The sequence below is a fragment of the Aegilops tauschii genome, chromosome 7, assembly GCF_002575655.3.
Source record: "Aegilops tauschii subsp. strangulata cultivar AL8/78 chromosome 7, Aet v6.0, whole genome shotgun sequence".
NCBI classification, from domain to species: domain Eukaryota; kingdom Viridiplantae; phylum Streptophyta; class Magnoliopsida; order Poales; family Poaceae; genus Aegilops; species Aegilops tauschii.
The window spans coordinates 442,652,071-442,677,975 of record NC_053041.3 but is presented as its reverse complement, the minus strand read 5'-3'; positions in this window follow the sequence as shown (position 1 = coordinate 442,677,975).

Genomic DNA, 25,905 nt, shown 5'->3' with positions numbered 1-25,905 from the left:
TTTTCATGTATGGGTATCTCAAGATAATTAGCTACACGGGTTGCATAAATTCCACCAAACAAATCTCCACTAATACTGTTATGATGCAACCTTCGTGCAACAATAGCCCCGAAGTTGTATTGTTTATCTCCTAATACAGCACTCTTGAGAACACTAAGATCGGGAACACACATGTGACATGCCTCATCCTTACCATTAATGCATCTACCTATAAAGAGAGCAAAATAATGTATGGCAGGAAAATGGATGCTCCCTATGGTAGCTTGCGTGATTTCTCTAGATTCCCCCACAGTTATACTAGCAAGAAAGTCTTTAAATTCAGATTTGCGAGGTTCACTAGCACTACCCCATTGCGGGAGTTTACAAGCAGTATTAAAATCTTCTAAGTCCATGGTATAAGATTTATCATAGAGATCAAATAGGACAGTGTGAGAATTGCGTGAGGATGTAAATTTAAACCTTCTCACAAAGGAATCAGTTAGGTGGTAATGTTGGGGGCACTTATCTAACATGAAGCCCTCGAGTTCAGCATTACGCATATATGCGTAAAATTCCTCCTTAATTCCTGCTTGGACCAGAAAATCTTCTGACGGCCATTCACAAGGCCGGACTTGAGCTTCTCTTGGTAGTTCATAGTCCGGCTCACGTATCGCGGGCCTGGATCCTTGCTTCTTTGAGGAACCACCTTGGTACATTTTCCTAAACATATTTCTTCCTCCGAAAAATTTCTGAAATTTTTAGTAACTCAAAATAAAAGTGAACCAAACTCAACAAGATTGATAGCAACTACTCCCACAAGTGCCTAGAGACTATATCATGCATTAGAACTACTCGGGACCAAATAAATTTGACATGCAAGCTCAAGAACAGGGTCACCTAAGCAGCAAAAATTTGCAATGAATAAAGCACTAGAACAAAAACTAATTGGACCATTGGAGGAGTCACATACCAAAGTACAATCCCCCAAAGCAGTTTTGTGAGTGGAGCTTTGAGCAAGGAGATCGAAAATCGCAGCAAAATGAGCTAGAACACGAATTTGAGTTGTGTGGTGATTTTTTCTGGAGGAAGACGAAGTGTGTGGGTGCAGGGATAAGTGGGGGGGGCACGTGGGGCCCACGAGGTAGGGGGCGCGCCCTGGACCCTCGTGGCCAGGTGGTGGCTCCCCCTGATGTGTTCTCAGTGCCAGATATTCTTAAATATTCTACAAAAAATCATATTTCAATTTTAGGGCGTTTGGAGAACTTTTATTTTCGGGGTATTTTTTATTGCGAGGATTTCGGAAAACAGACAGAAAATACGATTTTTTGCTTTATTTAATCTAAATAACAGAAAGTAATAGGAGGGTACAAAGAGTTGTGCTTTCCAACTTCATCCATCTCATGCTCATCAAAAGGAATCCACTAACAAGGTTGATTAAGTCTTGTTAACAAACTCATTCCGAATCGCATGAAACCGGAGAATTTTTGAATGGCACTAGGTTACCACAACGGGGATATGCACGTCCCGAACAATAAGAATATCATATTTCTTCTTGACAGTAGGAAGAGGAAATTCAAAACTTCCAATAATAATCGTTGGAATTCTTCCAATAGAATTGATACTGTGGACTTGAGGTTGTTTCCTCGGAAAGTCTACCGTGTGCTCATTACCATTAACATGAAAAGTGACATTGCCTTTGTTGCAATCAATAACAGCCCCTGCAGTATTCAAAAAGGGTCTACCAAGGATAATCGACATACTATCATCCTCGGGAATATCAAGAATAACAAAGTCTGTTAAGATAGTAACGTTTGCAACCACAACAGGCACATCCTCACAAATACCGACAGGTATAGCGGTTGATTTATCGGCCATTTGCAAAGATATTTCAGTAGGTGTCAACTTATTCAAATCAAGTCTACGATATAAAGAGAGATGCATAAGACTAACACCGGCTCCAAGATCACATAAAGCAGTTTTGACATAGTTTCTTTTAACGGAGCATGGTATAGTTGGTACTCCTGGATCTCCTAGTTTCTTAGGTATTCCACCTTTAAAAGTATAATTAGCAAGCATGGTGGAAATTTTAGCTTCCGGTATCTTTCTTTTATTTGTAACAATATCCTTCATATACTTAGCATAAGGATTCATTTTAAGCATATCAGTCAAACGCATACGCAAAAAGATAGGTCTAATCATTTCAGCAAAGCGCTCAAAATCCTCATCATCCTTTTTCTTGGATGGTTTGGGAGGAAAAGGCATGGGTTTCTGAACCCATGGTTCTCTTTCTTTACCATGCTTCCTAGCAACAAAGTCTCTCTTATCATAGCGTTGATTCTTTGATTGTGGGTTATCAAGATCAACGGCAGATTCAATTTCTACATCATTGTTATTGCTAGGTTGAGCATCAACATGAACATCATCATTAACATTATCACTAGGTTCATGTTCATTACTAGATTGTGTTTCAGCATCAAAAATAGAAATATCATTGGGATTTTCAGGTGTGTCAACAACAGGTTCACTAGAAGCATGCAAAGTCCTATCATTTTTCTTTTTCTTCCTCTTAGAAGGACTAGGTGCATCAACATTAGTTCTCTGAGAATCTTGCTCAATTCTCTTAGGGTGACCCTCAGGATACAAAGGTTCCTAAGTCATTTTACCCCCTCTAGTCATAACTCTAACAACATTATCATTTTTCTTGTTTTTTAATTCATTGAGAAAATCATTTTGAGCTTTAAGCACTTGTTCTACTTGAGTGGTAACCATAGAAGCATGCTTACTAATGAGTTTAAGTTCACCTTTAACTATAGACATATAATCACTCAAGTGTTCAATCATATAAGCATTACGTTTCAATTGTCTACCAACATAAGCATTGAAGTTTTCTTGTTTAACAATAAAATTACCAAACTCATCTAAGCATTGGCTAGCAGACTTATAACGAGGAATATCACCTTCATCAAATCTATAGAGAGAATTTACCTTTACTACCTGTGTCGGGTTATCAAGACCATGTATTTCTTCAATAGGTGGTAAATTCTTAACATCTTCAGCTTTAATACCCTTTTCTTTCATATATTTCTTTGCCTCTTGCATATCTTCAGGACTGAGAAATAGAATACCCCTTTTCTTCGGAGTTGGATTAGGAGTTGGTTCAGGAAGTGTCCAATTATTTTCATTAGTCAACATATTATTCAATAGCAATTCAGCTTGATCGACTGTTCTTTCCCTGAAAACACAACCAGCACAACTATCCAGGTGGTCTCTGGAAGCATCGGTTAGTCCATTATAAATGATATCAAGTATTTCATTTTTCTTGAGAGGATGATCAGGCAAAGCATTAAGTAATTGGAGAAGCCTCCCCCAAACTTGTGGGAGACTCTCTTCTTCAATTTGCACAAAATTATATATTTCCCTTAAAGCAGCTTGTTTCTTATGAGGAGGGAAATATTTAGCAGAGAAGTAATAAATCATATCCTGGGGACTACGCACACAACCAGGATCAAGAAAATTAAACCATGTTTTAGCATCACCCTCTAATGAGAACGGAAATAATTTAAGGATATAGTAGTAAGGAATTTTTTCCTCATGAGTGAATAGGGTGGCTATATCATTTAATTTAGTAAGATGTGCCACAACAGTTTTAGATTCATAACCATGAAAAGGATCAAATTCAACCAAAGTAATTATCTCAGGATCTACAGAGAAATCATAATCCTTATCGGAAATACAGATAGGTGAAGTAGCAAAAGCCGGGTCATATTTCATTCTAGCATTCAAAGATTTTTCTTTCAGCTTAGCTAATAATTTGTTAAGATCATATCTATCATTGCAAGCAAGAAAATCTCTAGCAGTTTCTTCATCCATAACATAACCCTCAGGCACAACAGGCAATTCATATCTAGGGGGAGAATCTTGATCATCACTTTCATCAATATTATCAGTTTCAATAATTTCTTTCTCTCTAGCCCTAGCAAGTTGTTCATCAAGAAATTCACCTAGTGGCACAGTATTATCAAGCATAGAAGTAGTTTCATCATAAGTATCATGCATAGCAGAAGTGGCATCATCAATAACATGCGACATGTCAGAATTAATAGCAGAAGCAGGTTTAGGTGTCGCAAGTTTACTAAAAACAGAAGGAGAATCAAGTGCAGAGCTAGATGGTAGTTCCTTACCTCCCCTCATAGTTGAGGGATAAATTTTGGTTTTCTCATCTTTCAAGTCCCTCATAGTGATCAGCAGATATAAATCCCAAGTGACTCAAACAATAGAGCTATGCTCCCCGGCAACGGTGCCAGAAAATAGTCTTGATAACCCACAAGTATAGGGGATCACAACAGTTTTCGAGGGTAGAGTATTCAACCCAAATTTATTGATTCGACACAAGGGGAGCCAAAGAATATTCTCAAGTATTAGCAGTTGAGTTGTCAATTGAACCACACCTGAAAGACTTAATATCTGCAGCAATGTATTTAGTAGCAAAGTAGTATGGAAGTAGCGGTAATGGTGGCAAAAGTAACAGTAGCAGTTTTGTAGTAATTGTAACAGTCGCCACGGTAAAGTAACTAAGCAAAGATCAATATGTGAAAAGCTCGTAGGCAATGGATCAGTGATGGATAATTATGTCGGATGCGATTCCTCATGCAACAGCTATAACATAGGGTGACACAGAACTAGCTCCAGTTCATCAATGTAACGTAGGCATGTATTCCGAATATAGTCATACGTGCTTATGGAAAAGAACTTGCATAACATCTTTTGTCCTACCCTCCCGTGGCAGCGGGGTCCTATTGGAAACTAAGGGATATTAAGGCCTCCTTTTAATAGAGTACCGGACCAAAGCATTAACACTTAGTGAATACACAAACTCCTCAAACTAGGGTCATCACCGGGAGTGGTCCCGATTATTGTCACTTCGGGGTTACCGGATCATAACACATAGTAGGTGTCTAATGACTTGCAAGATAGGATCAAGAACTCACATATATTCATGAAAACATAATAGGTTCAGATATGAATTCATGGCACTCGGGCCCTAGTGAAAAGCATTAAGCATAGCAAAGTCATAGCAACATCAATCTCAGAACATAGTGGATACTAGGGATCAAACCCTAACAAAACTAACTTGATTACATGATAAATCTCATCCAACCCATCACAGTCTAGCAACCCTACGATGGAATTACTCACGCATAGGGATGGCAGTTTTGCCCATGGGTATGGGTACCCGTGGGTACCCTACCCGAAAACAACGGGCATGGGTAAGACTTAGAGAGATTTTGTACCCATGGGTAATGGGTATCCATACCCGCAAAATATATGGGTAGGGTATGGGTATGAAATTATGCCCATGGGTAACCCAATGGATACCCATGAAAATTTAATAAATAAAAAGTATTTCCTATGACATGTGGGATCAACATCCAACTACTATGGCCCACTCTAAGTATCGTATTCCTTAAAACTGACCATAGCTCATAGGCCGGTAATCACCTGCTCGTCACTCCTCCAACCTCCTATGTGACTTCGAAAAGATGAAATCACGACTCTCCGCTATGAGGCTCATGTCCAACTCTCAATCCAGTGATCCCCCATTCCCACCACCACCTCCCACGGCGTCAGGCTTCCACCAACCGCCACTCATACTCCCTTGGTGCCTCCAAGATCCCACGCACTGGAGGAGACCTTGTCGTGCTATACTGCTTGCCCATCATCACTTGAATTTTAAAATCATTTCTCCATATTTAATTTATTAATGCTATATATTGTACCAACTGGATACCCATTGGGTATAAGATACCCGATGGGTATGGGCATGGGTTCCAATTTATGCCCATGGATATTGAAATGGGTGGGTATAGAAAGTTTCCGTGGGTATGGGTTTGAGCAAAAGGATGTTGTACCCGCCCATACCCTACCCATTGCCATCCCTACTCACACACGACGGTGAGCATCATGAAATTGGTGATGGAGGAAGGTTGATGATGATGACGGCGATGGATTCCCCTCTCTAGAGCCCCGAACGGACTCCAGATCAGCCCTCTCGAGAGGGATTAGGGGTTGGCGGCGGCTCCGTATCGTAAAACGTGATGAATCCTTCTCTCAAATTTTTTTCTCCCCGGACGTGAATATATAGAGTTGGAGTTGAGGTCGGTGGAGCACCAGGGGGCCCACGAGGCAGGGGGCGTGCCCAGGGGGGTAGGCGCGCCCCCCACCCTCGTGGGCAGGGTGTGGGCCCCCTGGTCTTGATTCTTTTGCCAGTATTTTTTATATATTCCAATAATATTCTCCATGAAGGTTCAGGTCATTCTGAGAACTTTTATTTCTGCACAAAAATAACACCATGGCAATTCTGCTGAAAACAGCGTTAGTCTGGGTTAGTTCCATTCAAATCATGCAAGTTAGAGTCCAAAACAAGGGCAAAAGTGTTTGGAAAAGTAGATACGATGGAGACGTATCACCCATCCAGATCATCGTCGACGCCGAGCGGACGCTGCTGTCGCGCTCCGGGTACGGCGAGAGCTCGGTGGCACATAGCCGTCGTCGCTCAACTCCGGAGACTCGCTAGGCTTGGGAGAGTCACTGGACTGCCAGGAGTCGTCGCTGCTGCTGGAGGAGATGTCGACGGGCCCGGAGGCGAGATAGGCGCCCACAGCTGCGCCACCCAGGCCGCTTCCTCCAGGGCAGCACTCCAGGAGGCGGTCCTCCTCGTCGAAGACCTTGAAGGACAACGTGGAGGCGCCGTCGTACTTGAAGTGGATGGCGAGGGCCCCCTCCACGCGGCAGGCATGGGCGACCTCGCCCCACCCACGGGTCATGAAGATTTTGCCCGGGGGGATGACCTCGACCTCCGCCCATGTGGCCAGACTGCAGCACCCAGCATGCTGCAGCCACAACTCAAGTGGCCGCCTCGGCGGCATCTCCTCGGTGAAGAACCATAGGAGCTCGATCCACGTGTGCGGTGGCATCGCCGCCCACACCACAAACTCGCGCGAGGAGCCTTCAGCGTGGGTTCGCGGACCGGTGGCCCGTGCAACCTTAGATTGGCCACCACGGCCGTGCCTTGCTCGGCGTGGGGCATCGCCGCCTTCTCCAGAGCCTTGCGCTTGGGCATACAGAGGGAGCATGAAGCCAGGCGGAGGATGCTCGTACCAAGGACGTGTCACCCTTGGCCTTTCGCCGGCGCCGCGGGGACGGCTAAGTCTCTTCTTCAGGGGAAGTGGCCCCTGCTCCTCGCGAGGGGTTTTTCCCTTCTCCGCGGCGGAGAACCGCCTAATTGGCACCATGGGTACCACGGCAAGATGGCGAGGCGAGAAGGAAGGAGAAGGAGCGGGTGGCGAGAAGATGGAGATGGGCAAGGGGGGTCTGCCCTTCCCCTCATTTATAGCCAGAGGGAGGCCAACTGCCGGCCTCCACGACCCCGCACAATGATGGTATTTCTCTCCATGCAGGAGCGTCTCATCAAGTCGAACGGTTGCCGAGGCGGCGTGGGGAAGTGGAGACACCCATGTCCCATTAATCGCCACGCGTCGACCGAGGCCGCAGGCGGTTAGGGCCCGCGGCGCTCCGCACTTACCCTTTGGCTTCGCCTCGAAGCCAAGTTCGAGCGCGCCTTGGGCCCGGGGGCTACTGTCGGCGTCCTGGGACCGGGCGTGCCCAGACTTGCCTGCCTGCGGCCCATGGCGTGGCTCTATCGACGGCCCGGTACGTCCCAGCTTCGACAACAACAACTCAAGACCCTCACGAGGGTCCAAGCCTCGCGAGGCAGATGACACCAAGACCTCCACGAGGGGCGGCCTCCCCAGGCTAGATCCCAGCGGAGATATCAATGCAAGTTGCACCTCGCGAGGTTCACATGACGTGAGCCGTGACGACTAAGGCCATGCGGGTGATACGTCTCCAACGTATCTATAATTTTTTGATTGTTCCATTCTATTATATTATCTGTTTTGGATGTTTAATGGGCTTTAATATGCTCTTTTATATTATTTTTGGGACTAACCTATTAACCGGAGGCCCGGTGCTAGTTTCTGTTTTTTTTTCCTATTTTAGAGTTTCGCCGAAAAGGAATAACAAATGGAGTCCAAACGGAATGAATCCTTCGCGATGATCTTTCTTGGACCGAAAGCAATCCAGAAGACTTGGAGTCAAAGTCTGGAACTCCACGAGGTGGCCACGAGGCAGGAGGGCGCGCCCAGGGTGGGTAGGCGAGCCCCCCACCCTCATGGGCCCCTCGTAGCTCCACCGACGTACTTCTTTCGCCTATATATACTCTTATACCCTAGATCGATCAGGGAGATCCATGAAACCACTTTTCCACCGCCGCAACCTTTTATACCCGCGAGATCCCATCTTCGGGCCTTTTCCGGCGATTTGCCGGAGGGGGAATCGATCACGGAGGGCTTCTACATCAACACCATTACCTCTTCGATGAAGCGTGAGTAGTTTACCATAGACCTTCGGGTCCATAGTTATTAGCTAGATGACTTCTTCTCTCTCTTTGATTCTCAATACAAAGTTCTCCTCAATGTTCTTGGAGATCTATTTGCTGTAATACTCTTTTGCAGTGTGTTTGCCGAGATCGGATGAATTGTGGATTTAGGAACAAGATTATCTATGAATATTATTTGGTTCTTCTCTAAATTCTTATATGCATGATTTGATATATTTGCAAGTCTCTTCGAATTATCGGTTTACTTTGACCTACTGGATTGAACTTTCTTGCAATGGGAGAAGTGCTTAGCTTTGGGTTCAATCTTGCGGTGTCCTTTCCCATTGACAGTAGGGGCAGCAAGGCACGTATTGTATTGTTGCCATCGAGGATAAAAAGATGGGGTTTATATCATATTGCTTGAGTTTATCCCTCTACATCATGTCATCTTGCTTAAAGCATTACTCTGTTCTTATGAACTTAATACTCTAGATGCATGCTGGATAGCGGTCGATGTGTGGAGTAATAGTAGTAGATGCAGAATCGTTTCGGTCTACTTGACATAGACGTGATGCCTATATTCATGATCATTGCCTTAGATGTCTTCATAATTATGCGCTTTTCTATCAATTGCTCGGCAGTAATTTGGTCACCCACCGTAATACATGCTATCTTGAGAGAAGCCACTAGTGAGACCTATGGCCCCCAGGTCTCTTTCTTATTATATTGCATCTCATTTATTTACATCGCATCTCGTTTACTATTTTGTATCTTTACTTTCCAATCTATACAACAAAAATACCAAAAATATTTACTTTACTATCTTTATTAGATCTCACTTTCGCGAGTGACCGTGAAGGGATTGGCAGCCCCTTTATCTCATTGGTTGCAAGGTTCTTTATTGTTTGTGTAGGTACTAGGTGACTTGTGCGTTGTCTCCTACTGGATTGATACCTTGGTTCTCAAAACTGAGGGAAATACTTACGCTACTTTGCTGGATCACCCTTTCCTCTTCAAGGGAAAACCAACGCATGCTCAAGAGGTAGCAAGAAGGATTTCTAGCGCCGTTGCCGGGGAGATCTACGCCAAGTCAAGACATACCAAGTACCCATTATAAACTCTTCTCCCTCGCATTACATTATTTGCCATTCGCCTCTCGTTTTCCTCTCCCCCACTTCTAAAACATTTAAAAAAAGATTTGCCTTTTCTTCGCCCTTCTTCCGTTCGTCCTTTTGTTTGCTCGTGTTGTCATGTGCCCTCTATTTGCTTGCATCTTCGCTTGGTAAAAATCTATTGTTATGGATCCTCATCCTCTTGCTAATCTTTTTAAAAGATCCAATTATGATGAACCAATTGCTAGTTAGTTTTGCGCACTAGATTATCTTTATGTGTTTTTGCTTGAAATTTGTGAATCTGGAAATTGTGATGAAGTGTTGAAAGAAGAAACTTATGAAGTGATTCACGATAGCTCCTTGAATGAAGAGCATGATTGCAATGATATTATTATAAATTCTATGAATGACAATTGTGTTAATGATATGCAAAACCCTAAGCTTGGGGATGCTAGTTTTGCTATGTCCACTACTTGTTGCAATGATCATGATTGGGGTGATTCTTCTTACAATCTTGAAAATTTATTTAAGCCCCATGATGAATATGAGATTGATAATAATGTTTGCAATAATATTGAAAGTGGGTTTGGAAGAGTGCAACTTTAGATCCCACATATTTGGAGAATGTTCAGTCTTATGAAATTTTTGATAAAATCGGGTTTGGAGAGGTCATGACTTTAGTTAATGTTAATCCCACTATTTCGGAAGAGTGTCAACTTCACATGCATGTGGATCGTGTTGAAAATATGTTATGTGAGAGCTATATTGTTGAATTTGAATATGATCTCACATGTAATTATTATGATAGAGGAAAATATGGTTGTAAAAAATTTCATGTTACTAAATTACCTCTCGTTATGTTGATTGTTATTGTTTCTCACTTCTTTCTTGCATATGCTAGTTTTTGCTTGTCTTGATAATTTATTTGCCTATAAGATGCCTATGCATAGGAAGTATGTTAGACTTAGATGTGTTTTTCATATGCTATATGATGCTCTCTTTGTGCTTCAATTCTTGTCTTTCATGTGAGCATCATCGAAATTATCAATGCCTAGCTAGGGGCGTTAAACGATAGCGCTTGTTGGGAGGCAACCCAATTTTATTTTTGTTCCTGTTTAGTAATAAGTAATTCATCTAGATTCTGTTTAGATGTGGTTTTATGTTTTAATTAGTGTTAGTGCCAAGTAGAACCTTTGGGAGACTTGGGTGAAGTCTTTCGATCTTGATGTAAAAAACAAAAACTTTTGCGCTCATGAGATTAGCTGCCTTTTTTACTGGAGAGTGCTTTTAGGTTGATTATTTTTTCAGATGATTAATAGACAAATTCCTCATTTCCACCAATTTATTTCAGAATCTTTGAAGTTCCAGAAGTATTCGAACAAATCTGATTAGAACAGACTATTCTGTTTTTGACAGATTCTATTTTTGTGTGTTGTTTGCTTATTTTGATGAATCTATGAGTAGTATCGGGGGGTATGAACCATAGAGAAGTTGGAATACAGTAGGTTTAACACCAGTATAAATAAAGAATGATTTCATTACAGTACCTTAAAGTGGTGGTTTATTTTCTTATACTAACACAGCTCATGAGATTTTCTGGTGAAGTTTTGTGTTGTGAAGTTTTCAAGTTTTGGGTAAATATTTGATGGATTTTGGAATAAGGAGTGGAAGAGCCTAATATTGGGGATTCCCAAGGCACCCCAAGGTAAAATTCAAGGACAACCAAAAGCCTAAGCTTGGAGATGCCCCAGAAGGCATCCCCTCTTTCGTCTTGGTCTATCGGTAACTTTACTTGAGGCTATATTTTTATTCACCACATGATATGTGTTTTGCTTGGATCGTGTTGTATGATTTGAGTCTTTGATTTTTAGTTTACCACAATCATCCTTGCTGTACACACCTTTTGGGAGAGACACGCATGAATCGGAATTTATTAGGATACTCTATGTGCTTCACTTATATCTTTTGAGCTAGATGATTTTGCTCTAGTGCTTCACTTATATCTTTTTAGAGCACGGTGGTGGTTTTATTTTATAGAAATTATTGATCTCTCATGCTTCACTTATATTATTTTGAGAGTCTTTTAGAACAGCATGGTAATTTGCTTTGGCTATAAAACTAGTCCTAATATGATGGGCATCCAAGATGGGTACAATAAAAACTTTCATATAAGTGCGTTGAATACTATGAGAAGTTTGATGCTTGATGATTGTTTTGAGACATGAGGATGGTGATATTAGAGTCATGCTAGTAGATAATTGTGAATTTGAGAAATACTTGTGTCGAGGTTTGCAAGTCCCGTAGCATGCACGTATGGTAACCGTTGTGTAACAAATTTGAAGCATGGGTGTTTCTTTGATGGTCTTCCTTATGAGTGGCGGTCGGGGACGAGCGATGGTCTTTTCCTACCAATCTATCCCCTAGGAGTATGCGCGTAGTGCTTGGTTTTGATGACTTGTAGATTTTTGCAATAAGTATGTGAGTTCTTTATGACTAATGTTGAGTCCATGGATTATACGCACTCTCACCCTTCCACCGTTGCTAGCCTCTCTAGTACCGAGCAACTTTCGCCGGTACCATAAACCCACCATTTACCTTCCTTAAAACAGCCACCATACCTACCTATTATGGCATTTCCATATCCATTCCGAGATATATTGCCATGCAACTTTCCACCATTCCGTCTATTATGACACGCCCCATCATTGTCATATTGCCTTGCATGATCATGTAGTTCACATCGTATTTGTGGCAAAGCCACCATTCATAATTTTTTCATACATGTCACTCTTGATTCATTGCACATCCTGGTACACCGCCGGGCGCACTCATATAGAGTCTTATTTTGTTCTAAGTATCGAGTTGTAATCCTTGAGTTGTAAATAAATACAAGTGTGTTGATCATCATTATTAGCATTGTCCCATGTGAGGAAAAAAAGAGGCCAAAGAAGCCAATGAAAAAAAGGGATGCCAAAGAAGCCAAACCAAAAAAATGAGAGAAAAAGAGAGAAGGGACAATGCTACTATCCTTTTTCCACACTTGTGCTTCAAAGTAGCACCATGATCTTCATGATAGAGAGTCTCTTATTTTGTCACTTTCATATACTAGTGGGAATTTTCGTTATAGAACTTGGCTTGTATATTTCAATAATGGGCTTCCTCAAAATGCCCTAGGCCTTTGTGAGCAAGAAAGTTGGATGCACACCCACTTAGTTTCGTTTGTTGAGCTTTTATACATTTATATCTCTAGTGCATCCGTTGCATGGCAATCCCTACTCACTCACATTGATATCTATTGATGGGCATCTCCATAGCCCATTAATACACCTAGTTGATGTCAGACCATCTTCCTCCTTTTTGTCTTCTCCACAACCACCATTCTATTCCACCTATAGTGCTATGTCCATGGCTCATGCTCATGTATTGCGTGAAAGTTGAAAAAGTTTGAGAATACTAAAGTATGAAACAATTGCTTGGCTTGTCATCGGGGTTGTGCATGATCTGAATATTTTGTGTGACGAAGATGGAGCATAGCCAAACTATATGATTTTGTAGGGATGAACTCTCTTTGGCCATGTTATTTTGAGAAGACATGATTACTTTGTTAGTATGCTTGAAGTATTATTATTTTTATGTCAATATTAAACTTTTGTCTTGAATCTTTCGGATCTAAACATTCATGCCACAATAAAGAAAATTACATTGATAATTATGTTAGGTAGCATTCCACATAAAAAATTCTATTTTTATCATTTACCTACTCGAGGACGAGCAGGAATTAAGCTTGGGGATGCTTGATACGTCTCCAACGTATCTATAATTTTTTATTGTTCCATGTTATTATATTATCTGTTTTGGATGTTTAATGGGCTTTAATTTGCTCTTTTATATTATTTTTGGGACTAACCTATTTACCAGAGGCACAGTGCTAGTTTCTGTTTTTTAACCTATTTTAGAGTTTCGCAGAAAGGAATACTAAACGGAGTCCAAACGGAATGAAACCTTCGCGATGATCTTTCTTGGACCGAAAGCAATCCAAAAGACTTGGAGTCGAAGTCTGGAACTCCACGAGGCAGGAGGGCGCGACCAGGGTGGGTAGGCGTGCCCCCACCCTCATGGGCCCCTCATAGCTCCACCGACGTACTTCTTTCGCCTATATATACTCTTATACCCTAGATCGATCAGGGAGAGCCACGAAACAACTTTTCCACCACCGCAAACTTCTGTACCCGTGAGATCCCATCTTGGGGCCTTTTCCGGCGATCTGCCGAAGGGGGAATCGATCACGCAGGGCTTCTACATCAACACCATTGCCTCTCCAATGAAGCGTGAGTAGTTTACCACAGACCTTCGGGACCATAGTTATTAGCTAGATGGATTCTTCTCTCTCTTTGATTCTCAATACAAAGTTCTCCTCGATGTTCTTGGAGATCTATTCGATGTAATACTCTTTTGCGGTGTGTTTGCCGAGATCCGATGAATTGTGGATTTATGAACAAGATTATCTATGAATATTATTTGGTTCTTCTCTGAATTCTTATATGCATGATTTGATATCTTTCCAAGTCTCTTCGAATTATCGGTTTACTTTGACCTACTGGATTGAACTTTCTTGCAATGGGAGAAGTGCTTAGCTTTGGGTTCAATCTTGCGGTGTCCTTTCCCAGTGACAGTAGGGGCAGCAAGGCACATATTGTATTGTTGCCATCGAGGATAAAAAGATGGGGTTTATATCATATTGCTTGAGTTTATCCCTCTACATCATGTCATCTTACTTAATGTGTTACTCTGTTCTTATGAACTTAATACTCTAGATGCATGCTGGATAGCGGTCGATGTGTGGAGTAATAGTAGTAGATGCAGAATCGTTTCGGTCTACTTGACATAGACGTGATGCCTATATTCATGATCATTGCCTTAGATGTCTTCATAATTATGCGCTTTTCTATCAATTGCTCGGCAGTAATTTGGTCACCCACCGTAATACATGCTATCTTGAGAGAAGCCACTAGTGAGACCTATGGCCCCCAGGTCTCTTTCTTATTATATTGCATCTCTTTTATTTACATCGCATCTCGTTTACTATTTTGCAATCTTTACTTTCCAATCTATACAACAAAAATACCAAAAATATCTACTTTACTATCTTTATTAGATCTCACTTTTGTGAGTGACCGTGAAGGGATGGACAACCCCTTTATCGTGTTGGTTGCAAGGTTCTTGATTGTTTGTGCAGGTACTAGGTGATGTGTGCATTGTCTCCTACTGGATTGATACCTTGGTTCTCAAAACTGAGGGAAATACTTACGCTACTTTGCTGCATCACCCTTTCCTCTTCAAAGGTAAACCAACGCATGCTCAAGAGGTAGCAGCGGGCGCCAGTGGGCGCAGTGTACCAGTTTCCTCTTTGGTGCTAATGAGGCAAGCGCAGGCGCGCGGTCCCGAGGAATCAAGCAAAGGTTTCCATTCTGGTGCAATGAGACCAAGACCGCCAGGACGGCAGGATGGAGGTCATCGCAGAGCCCACGCAATGTCACCACGAGAGGCTTTTGCAGGCGAAGACCACTTTTGTCAGGATAACTTATACTAGTTCTCTCCCTTCGAATTGGGACGTTGTGGGATCCCTCCCCGCCTACATTTGATAAGAGGATCAAGGCCACTATAAATAGGACTTAGCCACCACCATAGAGAGGACGGATCCATTCCACCCTGACCAGCTCACCAACTCATCGAGCACAAGAACACCTCAGCTCCTGAGGTTGTTCCACCATTGTACTAGTTCATCCAGCCCCTCGAGGCAATCTACCACAAAGCTAGTAGGGTATTACACCGCAAGGTGGCCTGAACCAGGATAAACTGTTGTGTCTCTTGTCCCTTGGGTTCGTCGAGCTAGGCCATGGAATCGTTGAGCAGGAGAACTGGGGAAGACGAGTTCTTCGCATGCACCCCAGAGTTCGAACCTCTCTAGGGTCTGCGGAACCCTGAATCCGACAGTGCCAGTGGTCAGGTAGTGATGTCTACTACACAACCTTCTTCTTGTAGACGTTATTGGGCCTCCAAGTGCAGAGGTTTGTAGGACAGTAGCAACTCTCCCTCAAGTGGATGACCTAAGGTTTATCAATCCATGGGAGGCGTAGGATGAAGATGGTCTCTCTCAAACAACCCTGCAACCAAATAACAAATAGTCTCTTGTGTCCCCAACACACCCAATACAATGGTAAATTGTATAGGTGCATTAGTTCGGCGAAGAGATGGTGATACAAGTGCAATATGGATGGTAGATATAGGTTTTTGTAATCTGAAATTATAAAAACAGCAAGGTAACTAATGATAAAAGTGAGCACAAACGGTATTGCAATGCTAGGAAACATGGCCTAGGGTTCATACTTTCACTAGTGCAAGTTCTCTCAACAATAATAACATAATTGGATCATATAGCTATCCTTCAACATGCAACAAAGAGTGACTCCAAAGTCACTAATAGGGGAGAACAAATGAAGAGATTATGGTAGGGTACGAAACCACCTCAAAGTTATCCTTTCTGATCGATCTATTCAAGAGTCCGTAGTAAAATAACATGAAGCTATTCTTTCCGTTCGATCTATCATAGAGTTCGTGCTAGAATAACACCTTAAGACACAAATCAACCAAAACCCTAATGTCACCTAGATACTGCAATGTCACCACAAGTATCCGTGGGTATGATTATATGATATGCATCATACAATCTCAGATTCATCTATTCAACCAACAAAAAGAACTTCAAAGAGTGCCCCAAAGTTTCTACCGGAGAGTCAAGACGAAAACATGTGCCAACCCCTATGCATAAGTTCACGAGGTCACGGAACCCGCAAGTTGATCACCAAAACATACATCAAGTGGATCAATAGAATACCTTATTGTCACCACGGGTATCCCACGCAAGACATACATCAAGTGTTCTCAAATCCTTAAAGACTCAATCCGATAAGATAACTTCAAAGGGAAAACTCAATCCATTACAAGAGATTAGAGGGGGAGAAACATCATAAGACCCAACTATAATAGCAAAGCTCGCGATACATCAAGATCGTACCATCTCAAGAACACGAGAGAGAGAGAGAGATCAAACACATAGCTACTGGTACATACCCTCAGCCCCGAGGGTGAACTACTCCCTCCTCGTCATGGAGAGCGCCGGGATGATGAAGATGGCCACCGGTGAGGGATCCCCCCTCCGGCAGGGTGCCGGAACAGGGTCGCGATTGGTTTTTGGTGGCTACAGAGGCTTGCGGAGGCGGAACTCCCGATCTATTCTGTTCCCCGATGTTTTTAGGGTATATGGATATATATAGGCGAAAGAAGTCGGTCAGGGGAGCCACGAGGGGCCCACAAGGGTGGGGGCGTGCCCGGGGGGCAGGCGCGCCTCCCTGCCTCGTGGCCACCTGGAAGCTTCCTTGACTTCAACTCCAAGTCTCCTGGATCACGTTTGTTCCAAAAATCACGCTCCCGAAGGTTTCATTCCGTTTGGACTCCGTTTGATATTCCTTTTCTGCGAAACACTAAAACAAGGGAAAAAAAGAAACTGGCACTGGGCTCTGGGTTAATAGGTTAGTCCCAAAAAAATATAAAAGTGTATAATAAAGCCCATAAACATCCAAAACAGGTAATATAATAGCATGTAACAATCAAAAATTATAGATACATTGGAGACGTATCAGCATGCCTGAGCTTAATTCCTGCTCATCCTCGAGTAGGTAAATGATAAAAAACAGAATTTTTGATGTGGAATGCTACCTAACATATTTATCAATGTAATCTTTTTTATTGTGGCATGAATATTCACATCCATAAGATTCATCACAAAAGTTTAATATTGACATGAAAACAATAATACTTCAAGCATACTAACAAAGCAATCATGTCTTCTCAAAATAACATGGCCAAAGTAAGCTATCCCTACAAAATCATATAGTCTGGCTATGCTCTATCTTCATCAGACAAAATAATTAAATCATGCACAACCCCGATGACAAGCCAAGCAATTGTTTCATACTTTTGATGTTCTCAAAAATTTTCAATCTTCATGCAATACATGAGCGTGAGCCATGGACATAACGCTATAGGTGGAATAGAATGGTGGTTGTGGAGAAGACAAAAAGGAGAAGATAGTCTCACATCAACTAGGCCAATCAACGGGCTATGCAGATGCCCATCAATAGATATCAATGTGAGTGAGTAGGGATTGCCATGCAACGGATGCACTAGAGCTATAAGTGTATGAAAGCTCAACAAAAGAAACTAAGTGGGTGTGCATCCAACTCGGTTGCTCACGAAGACCTAGGGCATTTTTGAGGAAGCCCATCATTGGAATATACAAGCCAAGTTCTATAATGAAGGATTCCCACTAGTATATGAAAGTGACAACATAGGGGACTCTCTATCATGAAGATCATGGTGCTACTTTGAAGCACAAGTGTGGTAAAAGGATAGTAGCATTGTCCCTTCTCTCTTTTTCTCTCATTTTTTTTCCTTTTTTTATTTTTTTCGGGCCTTCTTTTTCTTTTCTTTTGGCCTTCTCTTTTTTAGTCCGAAATCTCATCCCGACTTGTGGGGGAATCATAGTCTCCATCATCCTTTCCTCACTGGGACAATGCTCTAATAATGATGATCATCACACTTTTATTTGCTTACAACTCAAGGATTACAACTCGATACTTAGAACAAAATATGACTCTATATGAATGCCTCCGGCGGTGTACCGGGATGTGCAATGACTCATGAGTGACATGTATGAAAGAATTATGAACGGTGGCTTTGCCACAAATACAATGTCAACTACATGATCATGCAAAGCAATATGACAATGATGGAGCGTGTCATAATGAATGGAACGGTGGTAAGTTGCATGGCAATATATCTCGGAATGGCTATGGAAATGCCATAATAGGTAGGTATGGTGGCCGTTTTGAGGAAGGTATATGGTGGGTCTATGATACCGGTGAAAGGTGCGCGGTATTAGAGAGGCTAGCAATGGTGGAAGGGTGAGAGTGCGTATAATCCATGGACTCAACATTAGTCATAAAGAACTCACATGTTTTGGGCTTGGGTCTGCGCGTTGGGCTGGTGTTTTGGTCCGCGGCGACCCAAACGGACATGGGCGGACGAAATGGGTCGCCCAGTTGGAGTTACTCCTAGGGCATCTCCAACATTGATCCTCAAATCGTCCGTATATGTTCTTTGGGGGAGTGTGTACATTTTCTTTTGTCATCCAATGCTACCCTTCAAATGTCCACGAACGCAACCGGACGTTTGAATTTCAGCAAAGTGGTAGCAAACCTAGATGGGCTTTGCAGGAGTCTAGACATCTGGCTGGCCAATCAAAAGCCAACATGTATCCCGTCTCTCTGCCCAAAAGGCGGATGACCGTTGATATTTTTTTCTGTTTACCCCCACCTCACTACAAAAAAAAGACACATTCGTGACAGTTTGGGCCGAATGAAATTTTTTTGTCATGCTTATGACACTTCTATGACGATAATTGTGACAAAACCCGGTATCATCATAGATGTGGTGGGCTCCTACTTCTATGACAAAAAATCATGACAGAAAATGGACTTTTCGTCCTAGGCGGGCCGGAGACGCAGCTGCATGACATTCTTTGGGCCGTCCATGACGGAAAAAACCATGGTAGAAGCGAGGGCGAGGAAAATATCGGGGAGTTCCCGGTTACGGTGGGTGGTCGAGGCCGAGCGATGCACTGAGGGATTGCGCATTTCTCTCGTACATGTACGCGCGTGTGTGCAAGGCATTGGGCTCTAACTGAACCCGAGCGAGGCGTTCGCTTACTGAATCCGAGCGATTGCAGTAGCTACGTTACTGAACCCGAGTGATTGCACTAGCTACGTTACTGAACCCGAGCGATCGATCCTGTTAACTGAACCCGAGTGACTCCTTCGCTACTGCTGCTAAGTGAAGCCGATCGAACCGACTGCCCTTTGATGAACAGTGAATGTGGCGGTTGGTTGAACGAGTCGAGACGTACGTGGTTGGGGTTGGATGAACAGTTCCTGGTAGGGGTTGGATGAACAGGACCACGTGGTAGTAGTAGTAGTAGTAGGTCGTTGGCGCTGGATGAACAGGACCCCGAGAGGAGGCCGCCACAGCCGAGCCAGTGGAGGGGTGGATGAACAGTAGCCGGTGGAGGGCTGGATGAACAGCAACTGGTGGAGGCAGGAGGAAGACGCGGTGGATGAACAGTGCTGGTGGAGGCTGAAGGAAGTCGATGGTGGGTGAACAGTAGCCCGTGGAGTCCCGTTTTGCGGTACGCCACTACACCCCTCCGATGAATAGGACCCCCATTTCGACCGTAGCGCTCCAACACAAGTCCATTTCCTCCGTCTCCGATGAACAGGACTCCCGTTTCGACCGTAGTGCTCCAACACAAGTCTGTTTCCTCCGTTTTGCGGTACGCCACACCCCTCCCGATGAACAGGACCCCCGTTTCGACCGTAGCGCTCCAACAGATGTCCGTTTCCTCCGTTTTGTGGTAAGCCAGACCCAATTTCGACTGTTCCGTCCAAGACGGTTGGCCACCGTTGAACAGGACGCATTCCGACCCAGTTTGTTGCCTCCCGATGAACATGACGTTGTTTATCCATTCCGACCCAGCCGGTTGGCTGCCCGATGAACAGGACGCCGTTGCTGCCGTCCGTTGCCTCTCCATGTACATGAACCCTGGCCGTACGTATGCGCGAGTAGGCATTCGAGACCCCGCCCATATGTACATACGTGGCTGTATTTTTGGGCATCTGGCTATACGTACGTGTACATGGTTTAGAAGGGACTGCCTGAACTGCTACGTCGGAGGCTCTACTACTACACGTGTCGTTGCTTGCTCGGCCACAGTTCATCGTTGCAGAGAGACCGATCGACCAGTATGTACATACATGTTCACGACTAGACAGAAAATCCTACGTACGCTTCGACCGGGTGGGTCCCAGCTGTCAGGGAGGATAAGGGCACACTTCCTTGCATGCGAAGATATAGCTGGTGGGTCCCAGCTGTCAGGGGGAAGAATCATTTTTTTGCTAGTAATATGGACGCACTTCCTTGCATGCGAAGATATAGCTGGCGGGTCCCAACTTTCAGAGGGAAGGATCATTTTTTTGCCCGTAATACGGATGCACTTCCTTGCGTGCGAAGATGTAGTTGGTGGGTCCATCTGTCAACCTCACCGCGTAGAGTCCTCTTCCGATGGTTGTCGTTCGTTGACCATGCCGTGCGGACAACACCCAGGCGGTGGACGACGGCGAGGCCTAGGAAGGGAACGACGCGGAGCCAGGGAAGACGAGGCAGGTGGATGCCCACGCGGAGCGGAGTACGAGGGTTTAGTGGTTCGGCTGTGGTGTGAGGCTGCCGTCGTCGGAGAATAACAAGAGGTGTTTGTGAGTAGAGGAATGGCCTAGACGGTGATGGGAGTAGGGTGGGCTAGTGAGTCCTGCATGGGAGCACAGCCGGCCACGGGAGGCGGTAGCAGGCGGTACCGCGGTGGTGGTTTGGGCGGCTGAAGCAAGAATATCCGAGATTGAAGAAGAAGAATGACATGCATTGGATGGACATCCAACGGCCACTGCTGCTAGAACCATGTATTGACTATAAGTTGACAAAGCCTTGCGTACGCGTCAACTTAATATGCCCACAAGTGTGTGGCAGAGAACATATAGCCCATTTGCCATTTGTAAGAATGTACAACCCATTTTGGAATTCTAATAGAATTTACTACAACCCATTTACAATTAATTAATATTACAACCCATTTTCTAGCTAGGACAACGATTAGTAATTTCAACCAACTGCTCAAAACGGAATTCGATAAAATTTCCCACATTTTGATGGGATCCAAAATATTTTTATCCCGAAATATCTAGTCAGCTTAAATATAATTTCAAAATGAATTTATATTATGTAAAAATCCAATGAAATATTACGCGCGCAACAAGTAATGAAATTAAAAATTTCAATATCCAAAAATAATATATTTTATAACTAATTACGTGTTTGGTGCATTTTTTAGAGTTATAACCCAGTTTTTATAATTATATCCCATTTATTATTTCTTAATGCCCATTTTCTTGTTTAGCCTAATGCCTCCTAGGAAAGATTCACAGCCCAGCGGGGCGGCGAAATAACAAGTTGACCTGGGCTGGGTATTCCTCAAAAAAAGTATAGCTTGGCTAGCCATTTTCAGTTTGAAAAAAATTAATATCGGGGGCTGGGCTAGCCCAACTATACCTCATGGCCTAGGCTAAACGGGCCACGGCCGACCCAGTTGATACCCTGCTCATCTGAACAACAACAAAAACATCGCTCAAGAAAAACTCTGCTCACACCTCAAAAACACAAATACTGTTCGAGCTGATGGGTCCCAGCTGTTGGTCGCTCCTTATGCAATTCTCTCGTTTATTGACTATATAGGTTGACAATGGTGTGGGACCGTGATGTCAGGAAACCAGGAGGAAGCAAAAAAATAGTTGTATATAATAAGGAGGCACTTGCGTACATGCGGCTACGGCCCTGGTGGGTCCCAACTGTCATCCTCTCCAATTAAAGTCGTCTCCTTATTCCTCATGTTTGTTGACCATGTTGACAACGCGAGACGGCGGCGCCACGGCAAGCGCAACAACTCGAAGGAAGACGAAGAGGGCCTTGCAGGTCCTACGGATGGGCTGGTAGAGCGCTCGCTGCTCATTTAGGAAGCCAAGATCATATGGCCACATGTCCGCGACGGCATTGTCGTTCGCTTGTTCGTCGGTGATTTGTCTTTCTACGAGCTAGTGCTCATTGAGGAGACATAGGTTGTAGCACAGGTCCTCCTCCGCTGGTAGCTCTTCCGCCATTAGGGCGTCGAAGTGCGGCCGCAACTCCTCTATGGTGAACACGACATGAACCGGCTTGGGCCGTGGCGCCGACTCCTGGTCGAAAGCCACGTCCATCGTCTGATTGTCGTCGCTCAGCTCGGCGAGCTTGCTGGCGAGCCAGCATGTCCGGCTGCTGGACCAGACCGCTGCCAAGCATGATTCTGACCGCCCTGGCCCACCCAGACCGCCTCCCTCGCCCATGCGCGCTTTCCGCCCAAAACGGTCAACGCCGCTCGCGCTGATTCCCGGTGCAGGCGATTGCTCCGTGTTCAAACGACGCAAGTGTCGTCCGTCCGTCCGTCTGCCACCCACACTAATGATACGTGGTTGCCGAGGCGGCTACTCCGGTGCCACCCCTCCGTCCCTCAGCCGCCTACCATTGCTATATAAACTGATGCGTCAGTCATAGCTGTAGTCATCCGCCTCCGTTCCCTTTTCCTGTCCACACCACTCCCACCATGGTTTCCTCGCGCTCCAGCACTCTTTGGGGCGAGCGGGCGACAGATCAAAAGGAGATGGCAACCATTGCTGCTGACTCGCTGGCCGACAGGCAGCTGGAGGACGACGACGTCCCAATGGAGAACGTGGTAGTCGACGATCCGGCGCCAACTCCCTCCTTCGCGCCATCCTTGCCGGGGCATTGCACCATGACCATCGGTGAGGCCCGTGCCCAATACATGGACACGGTGAGGCAGAAGCGTCAGGAGCAGTTCCGGGAGGCACATGCCGACGCTGCCTACAACCACCATCTCCTCTAGGAGCACCTGCAGGCTGAGGAGCAGATTGTCGTGGAGCCGGCGGAGTAGGAGGCGCTGCTCGAGTCGTACCGCTCCGCCCGCGATAGCCGCACTGGTACGCGTCGGTGCTATACAAACGGTTTTTAACCCCTTTCCGCGAAGGCATTTGGAACCGTCGCCAAGTGAGTGTGGGCGATAGGGGTCCTTCCCACACGACCCAGAAATCGTCGGGGATAGGCCCTCGTGAAACACAAGCTGGGGCCGTGTGCGATCGGGCGAGGCATCGAAACCCAATAATTTCCGTTCGTATGTACATCCCACATGGTTAATCCCAGAAAAACATTTCCGTTCGTATGTATATCACACGGTCAATCCAAGGAATACGTTTCCGTTCTTATGTAACAATTGTAGGGGAAGTGGGTTTATAGCAACATAGAAAATCACCGATGCTTATTTTGAAAAACTGAAGAAACATGTTAATTATGACATATCTTCTCAAAAAGATCAATGTGCAAATGAATTAATTACTACTGAGAAAACAACCAAATTCTGGAACATCAGAAGCTATAATTAACTACAACAACGCTACAAGTTCTTACTCATGTACAATAAATAACAAATTGAACATTTTATGAGGAAGGTAAATATAACTGCAATTGCATAGCAACAGTGTTTGGATGACAGCAAATTGATACTAACAGGTGTGTACATGCACAAATTTAGTAACATAGAACTAATAGCACTAAGGTCGTCCACTATGTATGCCAAAACTGGTGTAAAGATAATTGTTGCTACATCTCGCACCGGTGGCCTGCACAGGCGAGCCGATGCAGCAGAAAAAAAAATCAGGGACCCGGACTCCGGAGCACCTAGTTGCTCCGATGCCCAGTTCCTTCGTGCCATAAAGATTTAGTATTTTACTGCTTGGCTGCTCGGATGTGTGGACCAAAGTTGGCTGCACAAACTACTGAAGTGGTGCCAAATAATTTTCTAGTGGCACCGCTGATGAGATGGCAACAATTTTAGATACTAGGTACAAACTATGACACTGTCTTAGGATGCGTTTGGTTGAAGGTGTGGTATGAATGGGTTGGGACCATGACAGTGTCTGAATCACATCTAACAAATGAATTGTAACAATGAAGGAGGGTCTAACCTTCTCTGCACATGCCAGAAACTTCCTCCCACTGCCACAGATTCAAACGCAACTTGCTTCACCAGATTGATGGTGACAACGAGCAGATAGATCTTCAGCCACCCTGCTCCATTCGTTGCCACTGATGGTCCTAGGGAGCTACAAGAGGAAGAAATGACTCAAATCGACCGCCGGGTAAAAATCGTTCATTCCAAGTCATAGCCTGATAGAGAGAAGAGAGGCATACCCGGGTGGTGAAGGAGTCGTCGTCAGAGGAGGAACCGCCGGAGAGGTCTTTGAAGAAGACCATGGCGACCCCAGCGGTAGGATGCGAGACGATGAGAGTGAGGAAGCGGCTATAGCTTAGGAAGGAAGGAAGGAGGAAACAGGGGAAATGTGACTTGTGGTCGGGGAGAAAAGGGGGTGGGGAAGGGGGGAGGGGGGCGGGTGTCGGTGTCAAAACCGGCGGATCTCGGGTAGGGGTCCCGAACTGTGCGTCTAGGATCGATGGTAACAGGAGACGGGGGACACGATGTTTACCCAGGTTCGGGCCCTCTCTATGGAGGTAATACCCTACTTCCTGCTTGATTGATCTTGATGAATATGAGTGTTACAAGAGTTGATCTACCACGAGATTGTGATGGCTAAACCCTAGAGGTCTAGCCTATGAGTATATGGTAATGAATCTGTCCTATCTGGACTATGCTCTCCGGTTTATATAGACACCGAAGAGATCTAGGGTTACACGAGGTCGGTTACATAAGAGGGGATCATCATAATTGGTCGCCGAGCTTGCCTTCCATGCCAAGTAGAGTCCAATCCGGACATGGGTATAGTCTTCGGTCTTCGTGTCTTCACAGCCCATCGGTCCGGCCCATGGATAACAGGTCGGACGCCCGAGGACCCCTTAGTCCAGGACTCCCTCAGTAGCCCCTGAACCTGGCTTCAATGACGAGGAGTCCGGCGCGCAGATTGTCTTCGGCATTGCAAGGCGGGTTCCCCTTCTGCCGAACTCCAAGATAGTCTTCGGATGCGATGATTCTATCCGAACCTGCAACGCATTCCACACACAACCACAGAGAGAATATAATATTTGCACGAGTCTAATTTGCTGACAGTTTTTATGACGCTACGCCCGTCCTGTTATAATCTTGAACCTTTTTCATCTGCCACCCCACGTTGCGAGACGCAGTTGCTATTGGAACGACTTGTCCAAGCAGAGATCGTGTCCCCTTATTGCGGGATTCTCATCAATGCGGGCATGGGTAACCCAACCGCGCCACTTGCACAACCATTGGGAATAGGCGAATCTTAAGGCGAGCGAGGAGGCGTTTAATGTTTGCTGCCTTCATAAGAGGATAAGGATCCCCTCTTTCTCTTATCACGCTTTCTCTCCGTCTCCGCCTTCCCGGTCTCGAGCTCCAGCGCCCAAGTTCCAATCTCCTTTCCACCCCAGCAACCATGTCCGGATCCGGTGGTCAGGGCAAGTGGATGGTCTCCTCCATCATGGAGGAGGACATTGCTGAGCTCCGGGCGGCCGGATATTTGGCGAAGGAGATCGCCCACCGTCTGCCGGCCAAGGGATAGCTCGTCCCCATGCCGGAGC